Below are 6000 nucleotides of genomic sequence, written 5' to 3' on the forward strand. Positions count from 1 at the left end.
TGCAGTGGGATGCCACTGCCGCCGCGCTCGGTCCCGGGTCCCCCTTCGTTAGCATTCCCATCAGTAACTGGGAGGAGAGCATCCACCGTCTGCGAGTCACATCAGTCACAGCGACGGGCCGTTTGAACCCGGGTGGGACGGAGAATGCACTGGGCAGCAGGCTGGCATCCAAAGGCGCCTCGACTCCTCGGGAGGAGATGGTGTGAAACGATACTAAGTAGCACTGCGGGGGTGAGTCGAGGCCTTGCATTTGGGTTTAAAAAAAAATCAGGAGCAGCTGCCCAAAGGCAGGGGAGACACATATGAGAGAACCTGAGGTCATTTGGTCAGCGGTTGGGATGATGATAATATTAATACAAATAATGCTAGCTGACGTGGGTTACCTTATTTGGCCCTTATAACAATGTACTATTGTAGGTACGTAGGGACCAGTATCGATGGCCTTTCAACGCATGGGAAATGGAAGCTTTAGAGGTGTAATAACTTGCCAAGGGTCACAAAACTAGTAGGTGACAGAGCATTCTTCAAGGACAGGTCCTCCTTCAAGGCCTGCTGACTCTGCCCTGGCCAGACCCTGGATGAAATGCTATGTTCATTCCTTTTAAGCAACCATAGTGTTTGTGAGAAGCAGCCACAGGGAACTCTGACCTAAAGTAGACTAGGAAGCCGTAGAGGTTGTGAGCTCCCTGTCCCTGGGGTTATGCAAGCAGAGGCTGGAAGACCTTATTAATGCTGTGGCGGTGAGGATCCTGGCATCAGGTTGGGACCAGTATAAATAGTATTTAAGGTTCCTCCATCCTCTGCAATTCTAGAATTCTGCTACAGAAACTTATTGCTTTAAAGTCAAGTTTATGACACGTGAGAACTGTATTTTTTATGCACTGAATGCATGCATTATTTATAATACTTCAGGATTTCTCCTATGACAAATATGCACACCGTATTTATTCCCAAGTGCTAGGACTTGTGACAAATTTTACGTGACCGTTTAGAGTTTACGTTTTGGCTGATTATGAAGACATTGACAGCGCACATTTATATTTATGACACGGAGCTAGTCACATTTATGAATTCCTGGGCGCCCGGTCATTGATCAGGACCCCAAGCCGGGCAGCTCACGTCGTGCCTGTGGGAAAGCGTGGCCCGCTTTACGGCCATTTGTCTTAGCAGGTGCTTTCAGAAACTCAGCGAATATCCTTTGGGGGAAAGAAGTCCTGCCGTCACTGGGTTCAGGGAGCGTCCTGCAGACTTAGAGGTAGAGAGACCTGGTTCGCCGTGTGGCCTGGATCAGTTTCTCAGCATTTCCACACCTCAGTTTTCTCTCTTAGGAATGAGGGCGGAGGTGCCTGGCATTACTGAGGTGAGTGGCAATGCCTGTCCTTGGTGACACGTCTTCCCATTCTTTCGCCCTCCTTGGCACTGAGGGCGCTGCCTTGGGCCCCAGGAGCCTTGCAGGCCGGCCGCTCACCCAGGGGGCTGCAGCTTTCTGGGTCCTTCCCCTGCCAAGCAGCGTCTTTTCAGCAAATGTGAGGATTTTGCTTGGGGCCTCCAAACTAAACCGCTTCTTCCCCCTTAAATAGGAGACATCAGTCTTCACAGTTGAGCTGTTGCTACGACATTGATTTGGCATAAATTCTGAGACAGCCTGGCTAACAAACAAGCGCAAGGCAATAAACATCAGGGGGAATTATCTGTGAGGGGGGTCAGGGCGGGCAGCGGGTGTGGGGGGAGATTCCTGCCTCCCTCACCCACCTCCCTCCTGCTCCCAGCCTAAGACCCTTATCAATGGTAAGGTAGGCGGCAGAGCTGCCTGATGCAGGTGGAAGATTTGGGGAAGTTGGGGAGAGGCTGGGCCCCCCACCCCTGGGACTCTTGGTTGCTCAGACCAGCCTGGCAGAGCGGGGGCGGGGTCTGTTCCTCTTGCCCTTGGTACCCACTCACCTAAGTAGGAGTCTCAGCTCTTGAGCTGTGTGATCAGGGACCGGTGAACTGACCTCTCTGTGCCTTGGTTTTCTCACCCGGAAGACTGGGACACTGCCACCCACAGTCAGCATCCCCGGACGTGTCAGCTCTGGCCCTTGCGCTGTGATCTGCCCGCCAAGTGCCCAGCACACAGGAGGTGCTATGGGAATGGCAGGGGTTACTATTCTGGGGGTGCACTATAAATAAGCTTTTGGGCCCCACCCTCAAGCCCTGGGCCTTTCCCCTTCCTCGCCATCCTTGGGTACTGCTGCCAGCCCCACTGTGACCCCAGGGTGATCCATCGTCACCTTCCGTGGTGCCCCTTGAATCCCCCAGTTCCCAGGCTCAGAGTTCAGAGTCCTTGACTTGCGCCGGACATATCTTCTGCACCCCCCACCCCGCCAACTGTTGGCCTCTCTGGGTCCTCTGGGTCACAGTCCCCATGTTGCAGGGGTGTAGCGTGGGCTCTGGCCAGTTCTGCAGTCCTGCTTGGTCCCGAAGAGGATGCCCTCACCTGCCTCACTGCGTTTTTCATAGCGTGTTAGCAACTTAATTACCAGTTAATAGGAATCTCAAATAAATACCTCTTACCTGCGTCTGCTTACTGGTAGGTGGTGAGAAGGAAACAAATGTGCATTTGAAAAGTAATACATTTCCCCCAACATGAGTTCTGTCTCCGGTCATAAACGTCAGAGACAAATGAATGTATTTTATTAACAATCAGCACACTGGTGCAGAGAGGCATCTGCTGGGCCGTCAGTCATGGAGCTCCTGGCAAGCCCCTACCCCCCCCGCCCCCCCGCATCGTCCGTGCCTGCCAGCACTGCCTTCCTGCTCCAGTACTGGGAGCTTGGAAGGGCTGGGCCAGCCTCTGCCATCCAGCCTCCCGCCTTCCCCACCAAACCCAGGCCCTTCCAGGTGCCGTACCTGTTGGTGCAGGTGGCTTTGCTGTGCCAGTGTGGCTTCCCCAGGACCCTGACCACAGCCACCCACCCCATCCCTGACTTCAGAGGCAGGCAAGACTGAGTTGACGTCTCAGCTCCACGCTGTGTGACCTCCAGTGAATTGCTTGTAGTCTCTGAACCTCAGTTTTCTCAGCTATTAAGTGCGGGGACACTAATGTGCAGGGCCGATTTATCTGTTAGGTACAGGTGGTCCAAGATACTACTAGTTTGGGAACTGCGGCAGGCAGAACGGATGGCCTCCCAAATACATCCACATCCGACCCCCTGGAAACTGCGAGTATCTCACACTCATGGCACGGGGGGATTAAGGTCGTTGATGAACTAGGGTTGCTAATCGGCTGACCTCACAGTAGAGAGGTCTCCTGGGTTCTGTGATGACCAGGCCCCTCCATGGGGAAGCGAGAGTGAGTGGGCGGCAGAGCGGTGTGATGTAGGAAGGACTCGACCGCCCGTCGTTGGTTTTGAGGAGGGAGGAAGGGACCACGGAGTTCGGGCTGCTTCCGGAAGCTGGGAAAGGCAGGGCACAGACTCCCCCCTGGACCCCCCAGGAAAGGGTCGCAGCCCAGCCGCATGCTTGGTCTTCGCCCAGTCAGACCCATTCCGGGGCGTGGGACCTCCAGAACTGTGAAATAATGCACTTATTTTTCTGCCACTAAATTTATGGTAGCTTGTTTACAGCAGCAGCGAGACATGAATGCCATGCAATCAGACTGGGTCATATTGGTCGTTATGCTGATAAGGTCACAGCATATAATTTTCAGTTTTTTGTTTTTGCAGGAGGGTGCCCACAAAGGCAAAAGTGCTGGGGGCCCAGGGAGGTCAGAACGCAGCCCCGATGCCTGTCTCATCGGCTGCTGCTGGCACAGCACCTCCTGGTCCGTGTGCGTCACGTAGTGGGCTCAGAAGTGGAGGCAACAGTCATGTTCACGGCCATGGTCAGTTTCCCTTCTGGGCACCGAGGTTTCTGTCTGGGGTTTCCCACTGGGGTTCCTGTCCCATCTCTCCCTCTGCACTCCACTCAGTAAGGCTGTGGGCGTGTGTCTCAGCAGAGAGAAAAGTGGATGGTCACGGTCTTCAGAGCGACAAGTCTGCATTCAGCTGGGGGACATTCTCCGGTTTGTCCTCCTGAAGCACTCTGGGTGTGGGTGTTGCCATCGGAGTCAGCCAGCTTGTGCATCCTGAATGCGCTCACCCGTGTATGTGTGCGAGTGTGTGCCAGCCAGCGTGTGCATCCTGTGTGTGAACGTGTGTTTACATGTATTGCCATCAAGAAATTTCTTTGAAGTTGTTTTCTTGTTTTAATAGGGTTCCCCAGCCCCTTCTCTGTCCACTTGGCTCTTGGCCAGTGAGAGCAGCTGCCCGGGAAATGCTCCTTTCGTTGACGGAAGAGAGGAGCCTGGGCCACACCCTGGAATTTCTGCCTTTGACCTTGGCAGTCTCACGGGCAGAGGGGCACCTCAGCTCCTGCTGCCTGAGGGGCTGTTGGGGCAGGAGCCCAAAGCGGGTCGAGCTGTGCTTGGGAAAAGCAGAATGAAGGGCTCTTTCTAACTGTCGTGGGGCAATAAGGAACTTGAATGAAGCAGTGGAGGTTCAGGGGTCAGACACGGGGTCGAGTCTGGATTTCAGAATTTACTGGCTCTGTTGATTTTGGGAAAGTAGCTGCCCCTGTTGGAGCCTCAGTTTTTCAACTGCCAAATGGGGCTAGTGCGACCTCCGTCAGGAAGAGGCAGAGCGGCCCAGATGAGGCTGGAGACGAAGGAGTGCTGGCTCCAGATTGCCGCAACGGAGAGCTTCTAGAGCGTCCCTGCTGTGGACTTCTGTGTCTGAGCTGTCCTTGGTGGTCGCCACTCGCCATATGTACCTCCTGAGCCCTTGCAATGTGGCTAGTGTGCCTAAGGAACTGCACTTTTAGTTTTATTTGATCGTAATAACTTGACAATCTCTAACAGACACCTGGGATTAAGCGTGACTCTTGGACCCACCACTAGAGGGCAGCACCAGAGGCTGTCAAGCAGTGAAAGTGGCACAATCCAATTTCCCGCCAACAGCAAAAAGCATTGACAACTCTTCCTTCGTGTCTCTCCTCCTTTCCCCCGAACCCCCAACGATTTTTGTCTCTTGGCCCACGAACCCCAAGACTGGGAGCTGTTGACTTTCCTCACAGGGACACTAGAAGGCAGCACCTCCCAAATGCCTAGTGCATGGTGGCTTCCTGAGTCCCCTGCCCAAGTTTCGCTTGTCTTGGGGGAGCGGCCGGAAGCACAGTCTCTGACAAGCCTTGTCTCCTTTGCCTGAGATGGGGGAGAGGGGCGGGGTCCGAGACCAAGCTCAAGACCCAAATCTTTGTTTGTTGGTCTCTGCAGAGGTTGGGCTCTGGGCTACTGGGTCTTCTTTGTTCTGGAACCTCGTTCAGTGGGAGGCAGAGGGGGAACCACAGCCTTGAACTTGGAGTTGTGAGACTGTTGCCTGAAGCCCTGCTCAGCAGCCTTCCTGCCATCCTGGGCAGGTTGCTGGACATCTCTGGGCCTCAGTTTCCTTTTCTGCGACATGCCATCACAGAGATGGTGACAGTACGCCATCTCTCCTGGCCTAGGGTAAGGAGCTTCGTCCACAGGACCTCGTCATTTCCTTCTGGCTACTTGATGAGGTCAGATGACGTTACCCCCAGTTTGCGGTTGAGACTGTCGAGTCCTTGTCATATGAGACCATTTGCTCAGATCTAAAGCCTTTGGGTGACAGTCAGGATTCGAACCCAGGTCTAATTCCAAATCCTGTGCTCCTCCTGCCTTATCACGTCAGCTTGCACTGGGGGTGGTTGGTCGATATTTAGAAAGTGCTGACCATTCAGATAAAGGAGGCCTGAGTGGTCAGGGAGGGGCCATGGAGAAGGTGACTCTGCAGCCTTCTAGGACTCTGGGGGTTTAGCAGAGTGGATGGGGTGGGGTGGGGACTGCAGGTTGGGGAGTGGGTTGAGGAGAGACACCAGGGTGGGGCGAGCAGTCTCTGGAACAGGCAGAGGACCCTCGTAGTAGAAGCCGGGAGGGGGTCATGGGGTGTGTCACGGAGCAGAAAG

This window comes from Artibeus jamaicensis, unplaced genomic scaffold, assembly GCF_021234435.1.
Source record: "Artibeus jamaicensis isolate MK-2021 breed Jamaican fruit bat unplaced genomic scaffold, CSHL_Jam_final contig_464, whole genome shotgun sequence".
Classification (NCBI taxonomy): domain Eukaryota; kingdom Metazoa; phylum Chordata; class Mammalia; order Chiroptera; family Phyllostomidae; genus Artibeus; species Artibeus jamaicensis.